The 20719-nt window shown below is 44.3% G+C and overlaps 1 protein-coding gene across 5 annotated transcripts in view; it reads left to right on the top strand.

Annotated features, from left to right (window-relative positions):
* The window catches only part of TBC1D1 (TBC1 domain family member 1), a 237843-nt gene that overhangs the window by 81763 nt on the left and 135361 nt on the right, over positions 1-20719 (top strand). The window lies entirely within an intron of this gene.

Genomic DNA, 20719 nt, shown 5'->3' with positions numbered 1-20719 from the left:
CTTCCGCGGTGTGAGTTTGGGATGTGAATTCCATCCGTTTCCATAAAGTTTTGTCTTCAGGACATTAGCGCTTTGAGAATAGCTGAGCGCTACGCATCCCTGCCAGTTTCACTGCTGCTAAAACGAAGGGGTTGGAGTAGATTTCTGGAGTTCCCACCGGCTTGAACACGTAGAATTATTTTTATTAACCCCCCCCGACCCCCCCCAACCCCAGTACCAGGCACCCGGGTGTTTGAGGGGTGCATCCCTCGCAGCCTCTCCCAGGGGCAGCAGGGCACCTTACTCACCCTCCCGGGCTCCTCCTAGCAGGGCTTGCTCCTGGCCTCTGGCAGGTTGAGTAATAAACTGCCTGGGTTAGCCATTAGGTGACCCTTTACAAATAATAATTAGGTGCTGGTTGTATCTTCTCGTTGCGCAGTGCTTCCAGAGTGCTCGTTTTATAATAAGTACCTGTTCGTGAGCCACATAAGGCTTTGCCTATCATTTAAGTGCTAATAAAACGGAGACACAGAAACCAAATTATTTATTAGGCACTGTATCCTATCTTCTCCTCCTCCCCAGAACTTTCACCTCCTGAAATGAAAAAGTTTTGACTTGTAGTTTTGTAAAAAAAAAAAAAAAAAAAAGAATGATAACGTGCAGATTTTCTGGTTCGAAAAATTAGCTTTTATACATAATGCTAAATTTTAAAAAAATGATGTTAGGTAGTTAAAAAGGTAACTCAAGGTGTGTTGTCGGATTATATTTTATTTTAGGTTGAGGATTTGAGTCTGCTTGTACGTGGTTATGAAAGGCAGTGAGTGTACAATTGTATACAAGTCGTTTAACAAACGTGTTCAACGAAGATATTTATTAAGTGCCAGGTAGTGTTCAGGGAGTTGAGGATTTAGCAATGAGCAAGGCCGACCAGGTCCCTGTTTTCGTGGAGCTCTGATTCCAGGTTGGGGGAGACTGCACAGAAGCAAGCAAAGAGATAAACAAGGTGGTTATACAAAACCAGAGGGAGAACCTTTTACCAGATTTTTTTTTTTAACCTCAAAATCAGTAAGAAGTAAATCTAAAAAAACCCTAAAAACCCGAAAAACTTATTGCTGGTACTGTTTTATGATTTTATTTACTTTTCCAAAACATATTTAATAAAGATGTCTTCGCTATTGGAGTGGGGTGGACTTCTGTTTACTTTGGCCTAGGAGTTCGACCGTGAAAACACCAGACCAAAGCTTTATTAAAAAAAAAAAAAAGAAGCCCCCCAAAAACAAAATTTAAGAAACTTTTGTAAGGATTATCTGTTAACTCCAACTGGCAATACTTTTGAAAAGGTTATTTCAATGAATTGTATGTTGGTAGCTTCATCTGAAGTCTGAATCATGTTATTCCAAAGTTATTTAAACTACAGAACAACAAAACTATGATATGTTTTTGGAGCAAATTTATCAGTTGTCAGCAGAAAATGTACTTATTTTATATTTTATTTTTGCCAGGTGTTGTGAGATTATAAATTGCATCCTGAAATTGATTTTTATAGACGACGTGTTCTTTGAGTTCTTAGAATATGAAATTATTTGAAAGTCCATTTCTTGAGGTTATTTTAAGAGTGACTTTCCATGGAACCTAATTTGGTTACTGCTAAGAGATAAGGCACAGTTGGCATTATATATTAGGGGATATTTTAAAGGCAGAAACAGGAGATGCAAATAAGACAATGTGCATAATCCCAAAGTACATTTATATTTGCTTTCAGAATGACCCTTCAAGAACATACAAATGAATGTGAACACACACCTCACACAAACACTTGCACATCTAGTTGCTTTTCTCTTTTGACCTTTGCAAACTGGCTCAACACCTGGTAGGGAAAGAGAAAAGAGAGTGGACATCACTTGGTACAGATGGTTACCTGAACAGGAATTTTTCTTGGGTGCCACATTAAAATTCTATGAATATTGAATGTGTAGAGCAATTTCATGGTTTAGGAATAGAGCCCAAACAGAAGAATTTTATGTTGAAAAAAGGAAAAATTAAGATGCACTTTTCTTTTAAATTGGACATGACCTGGAATAGTAGGGCAGGTGTGCATTATATGACAAATGGGGCAGGTTTTGTTTTTTTTTTTTTTAAAGATTTTATTTATTTATTCATGAGAGAGAGAGAGAGGCAGAGACACAGAGACACAGGCAGAGGGAGAAGCAGCTCCTTGCAGGGAGCCCAATGTGGGATTTCAGGATCATGTCCTGAGCTGAAGGCAGACACTTAACTGCAGAGCCACCCGGGCGATGGGACAGGTTTTATAGAGGTGTGATTTCTTGATTAGCCTTTCATAAGGGTATGTGAATTTTTACATAGATTACAAATAGAAATGAATTTCTCAAGCATCATGATTTTTTATACTAAAGCCCACAGTGGTCCCTAACCACCTGGCAGTTTTGAGTATTTCTGTTGATTACTTCTGTGTCTTTTATGCATCAGTTAAGACTGCTGTAGAGGTGCCAGATAACTTTCTGAATTTATTTGGATTCACACCTGCCTGTAAAGATAATGGCTAAGATTATTGCTAGTATCTCACAGTAGTGGATTTTATTTTATTTTATTTTTTTTTTCACAGTAGTGGATTTTAAGTATATATGTTATTCAGGCAGGTAAAGTGGAAAATGGACCTAAATATATCCACATTTGCTATGTTCTCAAATTCAAGTGCAGTTTCATATAGTTTATGCTTTGTATTATTTTCCAGTGCTCATGTATTCACTGGCTGTTTATTGGATACCTTCTATGTACCAAATACTGTTCATGCCTTGAAGGAGTTAGTTCAATTTGCACAATAGGTCTATCCTTTAAAAAGTGTGCACACTGGGGTACTCGGCTGGCTAAGTGGGTAGAGCATGTGACTCTTGATCTCAGGGTTGGGAGTTTGAGCCCCACATTGGGTGTGTGGTTACTTACAAATCAAATCTTTAAAAAAATAGGAAAAAAAGGTGTATACATTGAAGCTTTGTAAGCCAAATATTTAAAAATGCATTAGATAAGGAATCCTTTTGTAAAATATGGTTTATATGAAACCAAGTTTTTTCATGTTTTGGCCTTCTGAAAACAAGTCTATAGCTATTACTCATTCAACAAGTCGTTTAACAAATGTGTTCAACAAAGATATTTATTAAGTGCCAGGTAGTGTTTGGGGAGTTGAGGATTTAGCAATGAGCAAGGCCCACCAGGTCTCTGTTTTTGTGGAGCTCTGATTCCAGGTCGGGGAGACTGCACAGAAGCAAGCAAAGAGATAAACAAGGTAGTTTCACGTGGTGGTAAGTGCTCGGGAGAAAAGTAAGCAAGCTGCTTTGGTAGAGAGTGACTAGGGGCTGGGGTGACAAGGAGGTGGCATTCATCTGAGCAGTAAGGGTGCTCAACATGTGCCAGGCAGAGGCACCTGTGGGGACCGGGGCCTAGAGGTGGCTCCAGGTGGGCGTGTTAAAGCAGTGGGAAGAAGGCTGGTGTGACTGGAGTAAGTGAGCTGGGACCTGGGGCCAAGTTAGGGAGGGGGCAGTCTGGGCTGGGCCCTTTAGGGCACGCTCTGGAGGCAAGGGACTGGGTTTGCATTTGCTTTAAGTGCTCTGAGAAGCCATTAGAGACTGTGAACTAGAACTTGAGGGCGCTGTGGGCTGATGTACACCTTGGGTGGAAGCAGAGCCACGTAGGCTGTTACGTTTCGGGCAGGCGATGATGATAGTGTTTAGCTTGGAGTTTGGTAGTGAGGAAGGGATACCCGTGAATATATCATTGTTCTTTTTTTTTTTTTTTTCTTTTTTTTTTTTTTAATCATTGTTCTTTATCTTCTGAAATGCTGTGATCGGTGGCTTTGCTATCTTGTTTGTCCCAGACTGGTGCAAATGACAGAGAAACCAATTACTTCTCTTGCTGAGTACAACTTGCCCTTGGTTAGCTGCCTCCCTAAGCGCGGCCTCCAGGCCCGGTTGTGTCCTGATGCTGGTCTGGCGTGTTTACTTTTGTGGTTTCCTGCAGCCTGGAGTGGCCCAGGTTGGGTGCCTCTGGCCTTCCTGGAAGGTGGGCATCTGCCTACACCTGGCACTTAGCGGTTCCTCTGCTTTGTCCTGTGAAAGTCAGTTCCCTGTTGGCGTGTCCTACGTTAATGTGATGAATTATTTAAAAACACAAAAGTGTTTTTTTCGGCAGACTTACATTATGTTTAATTAGTGGCTGTTTGAGTTTAATAAAGAGGGGAGAACTCCTCGTCACGGTGAAACTATTCCTTGACTGTGAAAAATTTGCTGCCTCTGCTAAGTGAAGCAGGTGCAGCCGGGACCAGGATTTCGGTTCCCGGGGGGCCTCTCGGCTGCTAGTGGCAGCAGCCTCATTTTGGGAGCTCCATTTGCTTACAGTAACGACACCATGGGCACAAGTTGGTTTTATGAAAAGGGAGAAAAAAAGCAGGAGTGGAAATTGTGTCTCATCCACGACAGGACACTGAGTTCAGAGTAGATCTCTGAATGACAAAAAAGCAAATTAGTTTCTTCCCCAAACTGACTTTGACGTATATGTCTCTGCCTTAGTCTGTTTTTGATAAACTGTTCATTTATCTAAACCCCTCTCATCCTTTACCCCCTCCCTGAAGCATCTCTGATTATTCTTCATTCCTCCCAGGGATATACTAAAAGGAGTAGAAAATAGCCCCTGAGACCTTTCCTCTGCCAGGAGGCCAGCCCGCTGGCCATAGGGGGGAATAGAGAGTGGCCCTTGCTCCAGTCAGAAGGAGGCTGAGAGCTGGCCAGGGAAGGTCAGGGGGGCCGGGTGGTTAGAGTCCTATGTACAAAGGCCTGGAGGCACGTTGGAGAAACCTCACTCCCAGTCTGTCGGTCGGGTCAGGCTGGCTGGAAAATCTGTTGTAGGAAACAGGAGAGGAGGAGACTGGGCAGATGAGCAGTCGCCAGAATGCACATGGCACACAGACCCCTGCAGAGAGGCTGGCGTTTCATCCTGGGGCAGTGGGCTGCCCCTAAGGACCAAGACTGACCGGTCCCCAAAGTCTTGGAGCCACATAGCCCGTTGGTGTATGATGCCTCTTGTTACGGTTGTTTGTTTTATCTCTTCCACTAGCCTATAAACTCTATGAAAACAGGGGTGGTGTTATCTCATGTACTAGTGCATACATATCACTTGGGCGTCTCTTTTTTTTTTAATATTTTTTTATTTATTCATGAGAGACACAGAGAGAGGCAGAAACATAGGCAGAGGAAGAGGCAGGCTCCCTGCAAGGAGCCTGATGTGGGACTTGATCCGGGTTCCCAGGATCACGCCCTGAACCAAAGTCAGACGCTCAACCACTGAGCCACTCAGGCGTCCCCCCCCCCCTTTTTTTTTTAATATTTTTTTATTTAGGGCATCTCTTTAAGATATAGTTCTGCGCTAGTAGGTCTGGATGGAACCCATGATCCTGCATTTCCAACAGGTTCACGCGTAACAGTAATGCTGATGGTCTGGGGACTTCGTGAAGCAAAAAAAGTTCTCTGTATTTTCTGTTAAAACTATCATGAGGCATAGGAGTGGCTTAAGTTTTTGGAACAAATGCCATCACTTCAGATTAATCACTTGTATCTTGGAGGATCATAGTGGAAATAGCGTCCCATGAAATAAAACCTTAAAAAAAATTAAAGTTGAGTGTCTGAGGAATAGAAGACAATATTTGCAGTGCATACTCTTGTATCTTTTTAAAAATGTCAACATTTGTGTATTAACTATTCGTTTATTGAATTTAAAAAATACTTTGGCCTTGGGACGCCGGGGTGGCTCAGTGGTTGAGCATCTGCCTTTGGCTCAGGGTGTGATCCCGGGGTCCTGGGATCGAGTCCCACATCGGGCTCCCTGTGAGGAGCCTGTGTCTCCCTCTGCCTATGTCTCTGCCTCTCTTTCTCTGTGTCTCTCATGAATAAATAAATAAAATCTTAAAAAAAAATACTTTGGCGTTTTCACTTCTCAGTGTATTTAACTTTGCCCCAAATACCATTAGGATACTATGTTAGACTAGAAATCAAATTATCATTGAAAAATTGACTCAAATTGCACTCCTGCCTTTTCTTTTTTTACATAGACTTAATTTTTTTTAAAGAACAATTTTAGGTTCACAGCAGAATTGAGCAGAAGGCACAGAGTGTTCTCGTATACCCTCTGTTCCCAAACGTGCATAGCCTTTCCCCACTGTCAGGGTCCCCAAACATTTGTTACAGTTGATGCATCTGGATTGACACATTATCTCAGAAAGTCCAAGTTTAAGCTATAGTTCATTGTTGGTGTTGTACATTCTGCATGTTTGGACAAAAGTATAATGACGTGTATTTTGACTATCCTACAGAATAGTTTCACTGCCCTAAAAATCTCCTGTGCTCTGTCCATTCATCTTGTCCGCCCTCCCTGACCCCTGTCAACAACCGATCTTGATAGTTTTTCCTTTTCCAGAATGTCCTGTAGTTGGAATCCTGAAGTACATATATCCTTTTCTGATGGGCTTCTTTCACTTAGTAAGGTACATTGAAGCTGCTTCTCTGTCTTTTCATGGCTTGATTGCTCTTTACAGCCCTGAATAACATTCCATTGTCTAGATGTATCATTGTGTAGACTGGCACCTTCGTTGCTTCCAAGTTTTGGTGGTTATGAATAAAGCTGTAAACATTTTTGTGCAGGTTTTTGTGTGGACATAAGTTTTCAGCTCCCCTCCGCAAACCTCAAGGGGAATGATTGCTGGGTTATATGGTAAGAATATGTTTAGTTTTCTAAGAAGCTGCCAAACTGTCTTCCCAAGCGGTTGTAACCATTTTTGCATTCCCCCCAGCAATGAATGAGAGTTCCTGCTGCTAGACAACTTCCTTAGCATTTGATATTGTCAGTGTTGCACATTGTGGCCATTCTAATGGGTGTGTAATAGTATCTCATTGTGGCTTTGATTTGCTGTTTCCCTGATGACACAATGTGGAGCCCCCCCCCCCTTCCTTTTGATTGTTAACTTTTAGGCAGTAGAGATAATAAATTTGTCCTTTTGCATTTTATTTCATAATACATGGTGGTATTCAAGAACATTTACAAAAGTTATTGAAAAACAAAAAATGTAAATGGTTATATCTGTGTATCTATACTTAAGTACCTTTACTCTTTCCGTTACTTCCGTTGCCTCTGATTTTGCTTTTGGGAGCAGGAACTAGCCGTTTATATCATTTTGTTAGATTTAAAAGGAAGGCATGATGAAAAAGAATTTCCTTAGTTTTTATGTACTTTGCAAAGTACTACTTTTGCAAATTATTTTTATATCCTTCATGTGCTATAATGAGATTAGGCTCCTAGGCCTTGTTCATTTACTCTGGTTGGGCTTGGCTAAAATAACCTCCAGCCTTTCTCATCTATAAAATAACGTATTCCATATTCATCTTTTTAAAGATCCTGTTTTAAAATTGAGTAATGTCAAAATCTGCAGAGGAAATTGTGAAGATCATCTACAGGTGAAAAGTCTTTGAACACGGTTGAGTTTGCAGCTTGTCAGAGGTTTTGGTGCCACTGTGGTGTAGGCATGAGGATCCAGACATAAGCAGGACACAGGCCCAGCCTTTGAGCAGCTTGCAGTTTAGCAGGGAGAGGTACACCTGTGAAGATGATTTATTGTAATCATACAGATGTGTGCACAGGGAGTCACTCTCATCTGGGGATGAGACTTTTTTTTTTGAGGATATGAGAACTGAGCTATTTTTTTTTTTTCAAGATATATTTCTTTATTTGAGAGAGAGAGAGGGAGAGAGTACGCATGATTGCATGAGTGGGGGGAAGGGCAGAAGGAGAGAGAATCCCCAAGCAGATTCCCTGCTGAGCGTGGAGCCCCATGTGGGAGTTGATCCCATGACCCCCGAGATCATGACCCAAGCTGAAACCAAGAGTCGGCTGCTTAACCAGCTGACCTACCCAGCCGTGGAGCTAAGTCTTTAAGAGAAGTTGATTGGGTTGTGGGTCACTGATGTGTGGTGAATTATGAAAAAGAATTGTTTGAACATACTTGTGGTAATTTTCCAGCATGTTTTAGAATCATTCAAGGTTGCTCTCCTACACTGTTGCCTTGTTTTTGAGACCAGCAATTTTTAACCGTGGGGAAAGCAGTCACTTTAAACAAATGACCAGGGTACAGGGAGATTCAGAATTAAGGCTCCTTTTCCTTTGTCCTGGGGCACCCCTGGGCCTGCACACACCTGTCAGATATGGAGGCTAGCGAGGTGGTCACTCTTTTGCAACCAGAATATAATTCCATTTTCTCTCTTCTCCATTGGTAAACTGAGACCCAGAGCAAGGAAGTTAATTAACTTGGACGAGATCACACAGCTCATTGCGGCAGAATTGAAACCTAAAGTCTTGGGTTTTGCACACCTTGTTGATGTTGCCCTGCTGACTTGTTTGTGCCTTGGTCTTTAAAGTATTTTACTAAAATCAAAAGTATGCATGTCTATCAACATATCCTATTTCAGAATACCTTACTCACCTGGGTGAGTTTATGTGTCTTTCAGAGTAGGCCCAGGTGCCTGCAGGGACACAAAGAAAAAGGAAGCATAAAGTTGAGCCGTCTGCTGGGGCGGGTAGAGGTCCTTCGACATGTGAAGGGTGTCATAAATGCTCCACAGCCTGGGAGGCCTGACCAGCTGTGTGAGCTGTGAGTCGGAAGAAACCAGGGCCCAAGCATTTGAAGAGAGTGGAAGTTGCCCAAGTCCAGTGTGGCGACACAGCTCCCCGGTGCCCGGCTCCAGTGACCTGCTGAATCACATAGCACCCTATTTCCTGGAGGGCGTCCTGTGGGAGATAGGGTAGGTGTGTATAACGTGTCTCTTCTCCTCTAATGGGGGAAATGGAGTTTTTGTTCAGAGAAACATTTGCAAAGCGGATTTAACGGGAGAGGAAACTACATTAGTGTTAATGCAACCGTGGAAAGGAAAAGAGGATTGCATTTTTGAGCACTTACCGTGTGCCAGCCTTTGCGTGGGGAGTAGCAGCTTCCAGATCTTCATGGGTGGGGTGTTATTCCCTCCTGTTTCTTTGGGAGAATAGTATAAAGAAACTGGAGTTTGGAGAGGTTAGGTCATTTGTGAGAGCAATTAAGATGGAAGCTTGAATTGCCTGGCTGTAAATTCACGTGTTATCTGTTGTACCTGTGTGATCGCTGTAATAAAGGGATTTTACAGCACATGTTCCAAGATACGAAGCGAGGGCGGTCAGAACTTAAAATATTTTGTCCCACCAAGAATTTGAATTTTCCCCCTTCCTTAGATGAGAGGCATAAAATGTCCACCTAACGTGCTTTTAAAAACAGGTGTGTAAGATTGAAATCAAACAAGAAGTGGAACTAATATTTTTAAAAAGCCTGAATTTTGTGATGTTCTTGGTTAGGGAGAGAAGAGAACAGGAAATAAGAGGCACAATCGCTGACAGGAAGATTGAAGATGGGTCAAGATTGGTGGACAGGTTAGGGGCAATTAAATGATGGACCAAAGAGGTCAGTTTTGAGATGACCATAGCCTGATTTTTAGTTTTTTTGTTGACTTGAGTCATGGGCCTTAGGAGTATTACCACTTATTATCTGATATTCTCAAAGCACCGTGGAAGCATATTTTTGCCTCTCTAGGAAAGTCTGTGTATTTAGAGACTACTTAGGATAGGGTCTCCAATGGCAGTACCACCCGAACACACCCGATCTCCTGAATAGGCTCTCCAGAGAATCCTGCCATACTGAACATTTCTTCGAGCCTAGGATAGTACACAAGACTGGAAATTAAAGGGTTGGGTTGGAGGCCCCAGTTTGCCTCGAGTTTGCTGTCTAACCATGGCTAGTTGCCTTGGGAGTGGTACTCATTGCCCTGCTGCCATCAGTCATGTTGGGGTGTCACACAAGATGTTTTAAGTGATATGCATGGTTAAAGCCACTTTTTGGGATAAGCTTGTGTAGGAAACAGGATGGGTGTAGCCATATCTTTACATTACATTTCCTGACATTAAGTTCTACGTCCCTGGGTCTCACTGAGTCCTTGATCTGTGAAATGAGAACACTGTGTTGGGTGATTGCTATAATTGTTTTCAATTTGGACTCTGTATGACTGCAGGTCAGGCCAGTTATCTTAGATTGTCCACCTCTCATAAGAGAGAGCCCCCGGAGCCACGGGCCTGGGACAGATCCCTCCTCCACGTGTTGTTACCAGTGGAGATGTGACCGCAGACAAGCCCCTTCTCTGCGAGAATCAATTTGTTCATCCACAAAATGGGCATGGTAAGTGCCCTCCAGGCCGTGGATGATTTACCCGCATGATATACTTGGAGCAGTGCCTGGCTCAGATTCAGCACCGGATAGGGGGGAGATAGCACCATCCTCATCTTTTAAGTCAGGGGTGGAGACGCCACTTGCGGTTGCTTCATCCTGTTCCCTCTTTTTGAAGATGAAAAAGCCGGACCCTCCAGAGGTAAGGTGGCTTTCCCAAAGTCAGAGTGAAGTTTTAGGTATTCCGAGTCTGCTTAGCCCAGAGCTCTTCATGTCACCTTGTACTCGCTATGATATTTAGATTCTTTGTTGTTCTATCACCTTCTGCATGAATTAAACATAAGCCCTGCTTCAGCAGCATGGAACAAGAGCAAAATGCTTTTGTCAGGCCACAAGTAATTTAGATCAGATAAGGGGAAAATCGACCTCTCCAACCAGCCAACTCCCCCCACCGTGTGACTTTGCCCAAGGTCACAGCTTCATCTTGTTTTTCCCCTTCCATAAAATAGAGGTGGGGAGCAGCTGCCTGGCCGTTTCGGAAGCCCTTTTCATCTCTCAAAATACTGTGAAGAATTTCTTCACTGCCAGGTTTGTAAGTCCAGGAAATAGTGTGCCAACCAAAGATGTAGATTCTCCAATTTTGGAAAACTTTAAAAATAGGAAGGAAGTTTATTTGTTTAACCGAGTTCATAATTGTAGGCCTGCCGAAGGCAGAGAATTGGCCAAATGGCATTTTGCGGAAGTTCTCTCTACAGGGTGGACCCAGAGGAAATCAGTCATTAGGTGAAAATAAACTGTAAGATGGGTGAGACAATATTTGCTCAGAGATATTTACATGGGTCTATTGTGATGGTCACCATTGTGTCAGGTTCTTTTCTTATATGTGTAAGTTTCCAAAGTTGAAACATGAGAGATTTAATTGTAAAAAGTGGCTTCAGAAACACAAACCAGAAACCTGTTTGTGAGTAATGACATGGTGGCCTTTTGTGTACTGACTATTGATGAGTTGTATGAATATGAAATATTGCTCATACTTTTACTGTGGTCACCGCTCTCCTGTAGTTCCACCAATAGCCCTATTACTGAGTTTGTAGGTAAACTGAAGGGCTTCTCTTTCCTTATTTGAAGATATGTGAAGGTAGCACATAGGAATTTATATAGCGCTGGAGGCCTAGTAGGGGCAGCTCCTTGAGTCTGTACCACCTAATATTAGCTGAAAGAATGAATATCCCAGCAACGTTCGATTGCGGCAATTCTGTAGTGTGTAAACTAGCTGAGACTGTGATCTGTGGATGTCTTCCCCCAGAGAAAGAGTTCAGTGACCTAGACCACCAGAGCATACACTTCTGTATTACTGTTTTGCAGTTGCCACACCATTTTTAGGGTAGTTTTGTGGTGCTTCCAGGCATGTTGGCCAAGAAGGTCAGCTGCTTCAAGTACAGCATTGGTCACGATATGTTAGTTGTGCAACCTCTCTGTGCCAGGTGCCAGGCACTCGAGACACAGATGCTCCAAGAGGAGAAGCGTAGTCTGTCCCCTTGTGGAGATGAAGACTGGTGTTCGCAGGGGCTGACCCCATAGGCCTGTGGTAGAGTGGGCTGAGGGAGATGTAAAGCCTCTGGGCAGCCTTACACAGAGATGATACCTGTCCACGCGCAGTGAATCCCACCTGACAGTCTCGTTTTTAATCAGCAGGGACAGGACTGATGTACATGTTTAACTCAAATAAATACTGTTTTTCTCAAAAACAGTGCTTTCTGTTTGGGAGCCAGTAGTGTGGTTTGGACGTGGTTGTTAAGGTCTGCAGTGTCCTGGAGTACCTCTCTGCAGATTTTGGGGGCTTTTTAGGTCTAACGATGTTTTGCTTTGATTCTGATTGCATAAAGAGAGGCAGTGAAGCCTGCTTGGCCCCTCTCTGTGGGAGAGAGGATCGTTCCGCCCTCAAAACCCTGCATGCAGACCCTGTGATGGAAACCAGTCTTATCCTCACACAGGGCCTGCTGTTAAACTTGAAAGTGCAAATCCAATAAGGCTTGTGAATCTGAGAGACTAGAAATCTGGGCAGTGGCTGGTGCTGTTTTGTTTTGGGAGTTTTTTTTGGTGTGTGTCTGTGTCTGTGTATGTATGTGTTTTAATGTAATGGTTTAGAGGCTTTCATCTCATAAGGAAAGTTTAAACTGAAGACTGTATTTCCTCCTAGGTAAAAACAAACCATGCGGACCTGATGTGGTCTAGAAAAAGAGTCTTGAATGGGGAGGTCTGGTTCTGTCCGGCCCAACTGACCTGACGCCGGTTGTTCCAGCCGTCTGAGGCTGTTTCCCAGTAAAATGAATAGGCTGAGTGAGTGGTTCGAGGGTCCCATTCAGGGGATGAGAAAGAACGTTTGGCTGGAAGAAGCTGCATAAGCCAAGACGTGAGGCAGAATCCAAATGAGCAGAAGCCCAAGATAGGTTTGAGTGGAGTTGCATGGACTCCCCGGCCTTGGCCCCTGCTGGGAGAACTCACAGGAGGAGATGATGGCAGTGCTTCCCTGCCGTCTGGAGGTTTCTAAAGGCCTGGCTGCACTGTTGGTGTTTTGTAGAGATGAGAGAGGCGCCCTGGGAGGTTTGTGAGTAGTAGACTGATGTCGTCAGGGCAGTCCGTGGAGAGTGGGATGGATGGATATCTGTCCTGGGAGAGGCCCAGTGCAGCTGAGCTTAGCGGGGTCTTGTGGCCTGGCAGGGGTGTGTATGGGCTCAGACCAGCGCTTGAGGTTTGGGGCTCATAGTAATGGGACACACACTCTTATCGATGATGGCAAGTAGAGGGAGGAGAGCGAAGAGGAGCTTCCCAGATTTTGAAACTAGTTACCTGGAAGGCATTTGGGGAAACAGGTAAAGAGAGGGGCCTGTTTTAGGGCAAAGAGATGAGCTTGATTTGGATGCTTTAAGGTCATGGTGCTGATGTCTGGGGATTCTTAGAGGTGATTAGAAGTTAACATTCAGTTGAGAGAATTCAGAGCTAAAGATGTGGATTAAGAAATTATCTTTTTTTTTTTTTTTAAGATTTTATTTATTTATTCACGATAGACAGAGAGAGAGAGGCAGAGACACAGGCAGAGGGAGAAGCAAGCTCCATGCCAGGAGCCCGATGCGGGACTCGATCCTGGGACCCCAGGACCGCGCCCTGGGCCAAAGGCAGGCGCCAAACTGCTGAGCCACCCAGGGATCCCTCTTTTTTTTGTTTGTTTGTTTAAGATTTTATTTATTTATGAGAGACCCCCAGAGACAGAGACATAGGTAGTCTGATGTGGGACTCCATCCCAGGACCCTGGGGAATTATGCCCTGAGCCAAAGGCAGACAGACGCTCAACCACTGAGCCACCCAGGTATTCCCAAGAAATTATCTTTTTTTTAAAAGATTTTCTTTCTTGAGAGAGCGCATACATGAGAGCAGGGGCTGGGATAAAGGAAGAGAGAGAGGCAGAGAATCTCAAGCCGACTCCCAGCTAAGCTCAGAGCCTGATACAGGGCTTGATCCCAGGATCATGACCTGAGCTGAAACCAAGAGTTGGATGCTCAACTGACTGAACCCCCAGGCTCCCCAAGAAATTATCTTTGTTGGTCTTGAGGCAGTGCGTGAGATCCCCAGAGAGAGAGAGAGAGAGAGTAGAGGGAAAAGCAGAAGACCATAAAGAGTCATCCCCATGATGTCTGAGAAATGCAAGTGCATTTTACTAAAGACTTCTAGCGGAGCTAATCACATTCATAAGATTTCATTGCCCCATTCCTTCCTTTAGGGCTTATCTTTCTTTTCGTCTTGTAAGTCCAGATGAAATCTCACCTTGGAAAACGTCAGGATTCAGAGACTTCAGAAGTCCACTCAGTAGGTGGACCTCTCGTTCCAGGGTTTAGAACTAAGCGGACGTCGATCAGAGTTCAGTTTCAGCAGGTCACTGAGACTTCTGGACACCCATTAGCCGTCCCCTGGGCGTGGGAAAAAAGCAGCTGGGCTTTGAAGGCCTTGCTCGCAGCAGCTCCTGGCTGGAGCAGCTGTCTTTATCTCTTGTCAGCCTTGGTTTCGGTGTTGGCTCCCTAGGAATGTTCCTGATTGTAAAATATCTTGTCTCGTGAAGATGAAGCCAGCCCCCCACGCCCCGACACGTCGGGGAGCCGGAGCCGGGGAAGGAACTGTGCTTTCAGACTCCTGCCTGCTGGGACCCACTGCCTGCTCAGCAGGCCTTTGCAGGCGGTAGAGGCAGGTGCCTGTCTTTAAATAAAGCCCTAAGTGGGTGGGGGGGATTGAAAGTCTGACTGTGAGCAGTGTGGACCTGCCCCTCCGCCCGGTGCCCGAGTCTTCCCGAGGGACGCTCAGCATTGCTCAGGACATCCAGACCGATGCACGCAGCTCTGATCGGAAGATTGTTATATCCTAAGGAGAAATCTTTCTCGTTTTATGTCTCCTCACTTTGCCTTCCCATTTATGAGAGCACGAACACCTCTTCCTCACGACAGATGTGCAAAGGCTTCCTGGCGTCCCCTTCCCACGGCGACAGCCCTGGTCCCCGTCCGTGGAATCGCAGGCGCCTTGTGACTCTTGCTGCTGCCGCTGCTGCTGCTTTTAAAGTCTGCTAACCCCGAAAAGGACAATTCTGTAGCCATCAGTGGGAAGGCTGGTGAAGCTGTGACCCCCCCCCCCCCCCCGCTTAATGTAAGGATGACATTTCTCCTAATGTCTCCTAATGCCACAGGCGTTTGTTCCTTCTCATTCTTTTGGTATCCAGGCCGCTCTGCTGGCTTATCCTGGGCTTACAATCAGCTAAAAATCCTTAAATCTTTGTCACATGAACTTCTGGCAAGCCATGTCTGCCCCATGGGTACTTACTTACCTGCCTGAGGTTTTTGGTGGTTTTTCTTTTTCTTTCTTTCTTTTGGAGATTTTTTTTTTTTTCAATTTGCATATATGACAGATTTAACATACAAGTTCCTGATGTTGGGATTTTTTTGTTTTCATGTTTTCATTCTATATTCTAATGTGTTTTTAATTTTTTCTATATTCTAATTTATGTTTATAGAATAGTAGAATTTTGGAATGGGAAGTGATTTTTTTTTTTTTTTTAAGATTTTATTTGCTTATTCGTGAGAGACACACAGAGAGAGGCAGAGACACAGGCAGAGGGAGAAGCAGCAGAGGAGGGGCTCTCACTGCGGGGAGCCTGACGCAGGACTCGATCCCAGGACCCCGGGATCAGGACCTGAGCCAAAGGCAGATGCTTAGCCTCTGAGCCAGCCAGGTGCCCCACAGGAAGTGATTCTGAGAGTATCGCAGTTCGTTCCCTTTAGTGTGACACGGGTCAACCGCCTTAGGGAAACTGGCCGTGGAGGTTTGGTTGGGTGCTAGGACAGGATCGTATTTTCTTTCCCACACACTAGGTAGGAGGGTAGCATGAGTCAGGGTAGGAAGAGAAATGTTAGCTGAGGGCTAGGCACTGGTTATGAATTCAGGCTCAGGCTACTTTATTTATTCTGTGGGCAATTGTATACTCTTTCATTTTTATCTTGTGTGTCTCCTTCATTGATTTCCTTCATCTCTGAAAGCAGGAAGGCAGTGTTAGCCACTTACTCTGCTTTTGCACTATTGTGCTAGGATATGGTCTGAGTTCCATAAACATTTATTGAAGTTATCTTACATTTAAAACTTCTGAGAAAACCAAGGAACAGCAAATAGTCTTGTTATTGTTATAGTTGGCATTACACAAAGTTAAAATACGTTAAACGAAAAACAGATTAGACCGGTTCTAACTAATATCCTTTACTGGCCAAAGTTCTCATTTGTCTGTTGATCAAGATTAAAGAGAAGGACTGACTACTTGGTGAGGAGAGTTCATTTCAAGGTAAAATGGTACAAGAGAAAAGACCTATTTCTACTCCTGATCTGAGTGAAGCTCAGGATTCCTGAACATATGTGACTAAGTTTTATTCAAGAATGCAATCCATGTCCTAAAAGCTGGTGTGGTGTGCTTAAAGGCTGTAAATGATTGCCTTGTTTATGACACCTCGGATTTTTGTTTTTAAGATTTTATTTATTTATTCATGAGAGACACAGAGAGAGAGAGAGAGAGAGAGAGAGAGAGAGACAGACATAGGCAGAGGGAGAAGCAGGCTCTATACAGGGAACCTGACGTGGGACTTGATCCCAGGTCTCCACAGTCACGCCCTGGGCCAAAGGCAGGTGCTAAACCGCTGAGCCACCAGGGATCCCCGACACCTTGGATTGTGATTGAGTCTGGCAATCGTGTATTTTTTTTTTTTTTAAGTTTAAATTTCAAACATTTCCTTGGCACTTGCCCTGCACCTCACCAATGCTGGTGGCAGGGCAGTGACCGGGCAGCTCGCGTGAGCTTCAGCAGGTGCCATGCTGCACAAAGTCAGACCTGCAGTCCAGCCCACGCCTGCCTTGCCAGAGTCTCCCACACACCGGTGTTAGGATGCGGGGTGGAGGACAGAGCTCTGGCTTTGAGTAATTTGAGTGGTGCCTTGAAAAAGGCCCCGAAAATGTGAGGAGTAGCCTGGGCTGTAAATAATTTTGTGTTTAAAAAAATTAATACTCTTGCTGTCAAAGGGATTCCATACTGTGTCCACAAATGTCAGAATTTAAATTATATTCATTTTATTGCAGTTATTAGGAAGTAGCAAGAATATTTACCTGGTTAATAAGGTTAATGGTTATCTAAACTTAGGGTTGGACTGTCAGCTTCATAAAATAGACCAGTTCTGCCTATTATCCCAATTTTGATCTAAGCTATAATTTTTGTCTTAAGTAATTACCTAGGCATATCAAAGGATAGCCTTTTGAAACTTACTTTTTATATTTAGACTGTCATCTCAAGTTTTTAGTTTCTATAGATGTTGACATTTCTTTTTCAGATTGCATTTCATGATTTAAAGGCTTTTTGTATGTTACATAGTGAGGCATTGGGGGCCACTTAGAAATATATGCCATTTCACTTGTACTGTTGAAATAATTTATCATATATTTACGATGAAGATTTTTCTTTCCCCCTCCACTCTCCAAATAATTTTGTCCCTGGAAGGTCTCATCTAATAAGAGTAGGCCATGATCTCTAAAATTTCTTAAAGTTTAAGAAAGGAGTACTTTTTCAAAAATGAAAAATAACCTTTAGGATCACAAAAGCAATACATGAAAATTATAGGAAAATAACCTACTGATGAGCAAAGATAAGAGAGCATATTCCTGTTCCCCAGAGACTGCCAGCTCTCCAGATCTTTTCACGCTGTATGTCTTGGGCTGAGTAAGTAGAAGAAAGAGCCGCTCTCGAACACACACTGCATTTTTTTCAGTCTGTTGGAACCCGTGGCCCATGGGACAGGGGGGTCACAGTGGGGACCCCGAGCCAAGCCACGGCTCACCGAGGCTTGCGGTTCTCAGCGTTTCCAATGCTGCTTGGACAAGGAAACGGCCTTGAGCAGAGCGAGAACTCGTAAATAAATCCTAGACTGTAATCTGTGTCAGGTTCCTGGAGGTTTTTCCTCTCGGTGCGTGGGATCTGCTAACCTGTCGGTGGCTGCCCCATCCGCTGGATTTCCCATTTTCGCTGCCGTGTCACCTGGTCGTGGTCGATGTCTCCCCTTCTCTGCATGTGCCCCCCCCCTTCATCACTCATCATGCGGTCTGGGTGCGAGGATGGGGTGGGCCCCGGGTGACTCTCAGGGTCCTGCTGCCCACTGCCCCCCCTCTTGCCGTGTGTCCCCAGCCACCCTTCTCTGCAGGCCCTGTGGCCCAGTGGCAGGTACCTGGGCCCGGGCCCACCTGTCCCACCCTGGGGGCTCGTTGGTGGGCCTGGGCAGGCGGGTGGGGGCCTCTCCTCCTGCCCTGCCTACTCTCCAAGCAGGTGCCTCTGCTCTGCTCACCTGGTGGGCGAGGCTCCTGTGGCTCCCAAGGCCTCTCTCACCTCCTTTCCTAACCAGTGTCCCATCTCGGTCCCCCGCTCCAGGTGGTGCCACTTCATGTACAGCCCTGGCGCCCAGCACAGGTCCTGACCCAGAGGAGCCTGCATTTCTGTTGAGATGGAAATGTTTTTCTCAGACGCTTGATGTGACGAGTCAGTGAGGTGATCTGTGCGAAGCACGGTGGTGGCGCAGTTAGGGCCTAGAGGTGCTGTCGGGGCCTCAGATGCCGTATTGCTTCCGTGCAGGTGAAGGTGTCAGCAGTTTGGCTTTTCCTCCTGACAGTGTACATGCGGTTCTATGTAATACTGAGGTCATACTTTCTCTACCTGATTTTTAGGTGAAGTTAGAAAAATAAAGCTCTTTTGTTGTTTCTTACCTTTCAAATTATTATTATTTTTTAAAGATTTTATTTATTCATGAGAGACACAGAGAGAGACAGAGAGACAGAGATTGGCAGAGACACAGGCAGAGGGAGAAGCAGGCTCCATGCAGGGAGCCCGACGTGAGACTCAGTCCCGGGTCTCCAGGATCACACCCTGGGCCAAAGATGGCGCTAAACTGCTGAGCCACCCGGGCTGCCCCTTACCTTCCAAATTAGAGTTCACCTACAGCACTTGGGTGTATTTTCAAATAAATACACTTAAATTGAGATTAATTAGTATTACAATATCCACTTTGCATATTAAGGTAGAGAACTAAAACACTGCCATTTATTTTCCTTTCACATTCAAGTTGTGTGTTAAGTAAATGCTCTGACAAGGTCTGCACGGTCCACACAATGACTTAGATACTTATTCCACCCCAGACCCAGAGTGCGGTGTGGGAGACAGACTCAGTGTGCTGACCTATGTGACGACAGAGGTCCAGGTGCCACGGGAACCTGGGGAGTGGAGCCGAGGACCTGTTTGAACTGGATCTGGACGAATGAGCAGATGGTAGTGACGAGTCAATTGAAGGACAGTCTAGAATAAAGGCTCCACTGCCTGTCTGCGGTTGTCAAATGTGAGCTGCAACCCAAATAAGTTTCCCGAAATGAGAATTCAAAGATAATAATTTTGTCACATTTTTCCTCTTCTCCCACTGGCAAAGATAATATGAAGTTTGTAGTAGAAAATAATTTTCCATCTGTTTATTAGACTAAATCGTCACATTCTAGGAGTAGCTGGGCAGTAACTCACATCAGACTTGAATTGAGTCTTGATAACATTTGTATAGGGTTGTAATGGTTTTATATTGATGAAGAATTTGCATTATGTAGAAATTAATTCCATAACTCTAACTAATGGACACTTGAGGTTTACTCTGTTGGAATTTGCTTTCCATATTGACGACATCATTCCATTTTAATTTCTCTTTGTAGACTTTGATGGCCATAGCTTCTGGTGCAGCTTTCCCATTTTCAGTTGGATTTATGTTTGTAGCAGAATGGTGTGATGACTTTCTTGCATTATTCATATATATAATATGTACACACTGTGGCCCCAAGAGAGATGCCTGGTGGTGATGGTTATGTTATCTTTGAATTAGTTTTTTTTTAATTTTTATTTATTTATTCATGAGAGACACAGAGAGATAGAGAGGTAGAAACACAGGCAGAGGGAGAAGCAGGCTCCATGCAGGGAGCCCGACGCGGGACTCGATTCTGGGTCTCCAGGATTATGCCCTGGGCCGAAGGCAGGCGCTAAACCACTGAGTCACACAGGGATCCCATTATCTTTGAATTAGGTGGGTGTACCTGGTTTCCCTTGCCTCCAGGCCCTTCCTTTAGTCCACGGGCTCTCAATTTAGGATCTGGGGTCCGGGAGGGGTGGTCCATGAACTAGAGAAAAAAAATTGTATCTTTATTTTTACTAACTTCTAACTAAAACTTAGCATTTCCTTCAATTATGAATGCAGTCATTAAATCCAGTAGCATAAGCAGCTCCCAAGGCAGTAACATCAATAAAACCAGTTATTTTCATATTGCATTACAGTAGTTATACATTTTTAAAAAAATAGTTCTCTGAGAAATAGAGACAGAGCATGTGAGATGTCTGCACATAAGTGGATGGAGGGGCAGAGGAAGAGAAGCCTCAAGGAGACTCCCTGCTGAGCACAGAGCCTCACGTGGGGGCTTGATCTCATGACCCTGAGGTCATGACCTGAGCCAAAACTAGCAATCGGACCCTTAACTGATTGAGCCACCTAGATGCCCCTACAATAGTCACACATTTCTAAAAAATACTGTTGATGTTTATCATTACTCTGAATTATAGCATTTATTTGACTTGCCCCTAGATCTTGTCAAATATGGTAATAAGTACATACTAAATCATAATTTTTAAAAAAGATATATTTTTTCATGAGAAACACACAGAGGCAGAGACACAGGCAGAGAGAGAAGCAGGCTCCATGCAGGGAGCCCGATGTGGGACTTGATCCTGGCACCCCAGGATCATGCCCTGAGCCAAAGGCAGACGCTCAACCACTGAGACACCCAGGAGTCCCACTAAAT

This window comes from Canis aureus, chromosome 2 (genome assembly GCF_053574225.1).
Source record: "Canis aureus isolate CA01 chromosome 2, VMU_Caureus_v.1.0, whole genome shotgun sequence".
In the NCBI taxonomy this organism is placed as follows: Eukaryota; Metazoa; Chordata; class Mammalia; order Carnivora; family Canidae; genus Canis; species Canis aureus.
The sequence above is the reverse complement of the archived record's forward strand: the minus strand, read 5'-3'. Positions and strand labels throughout refer to the sequence as shown.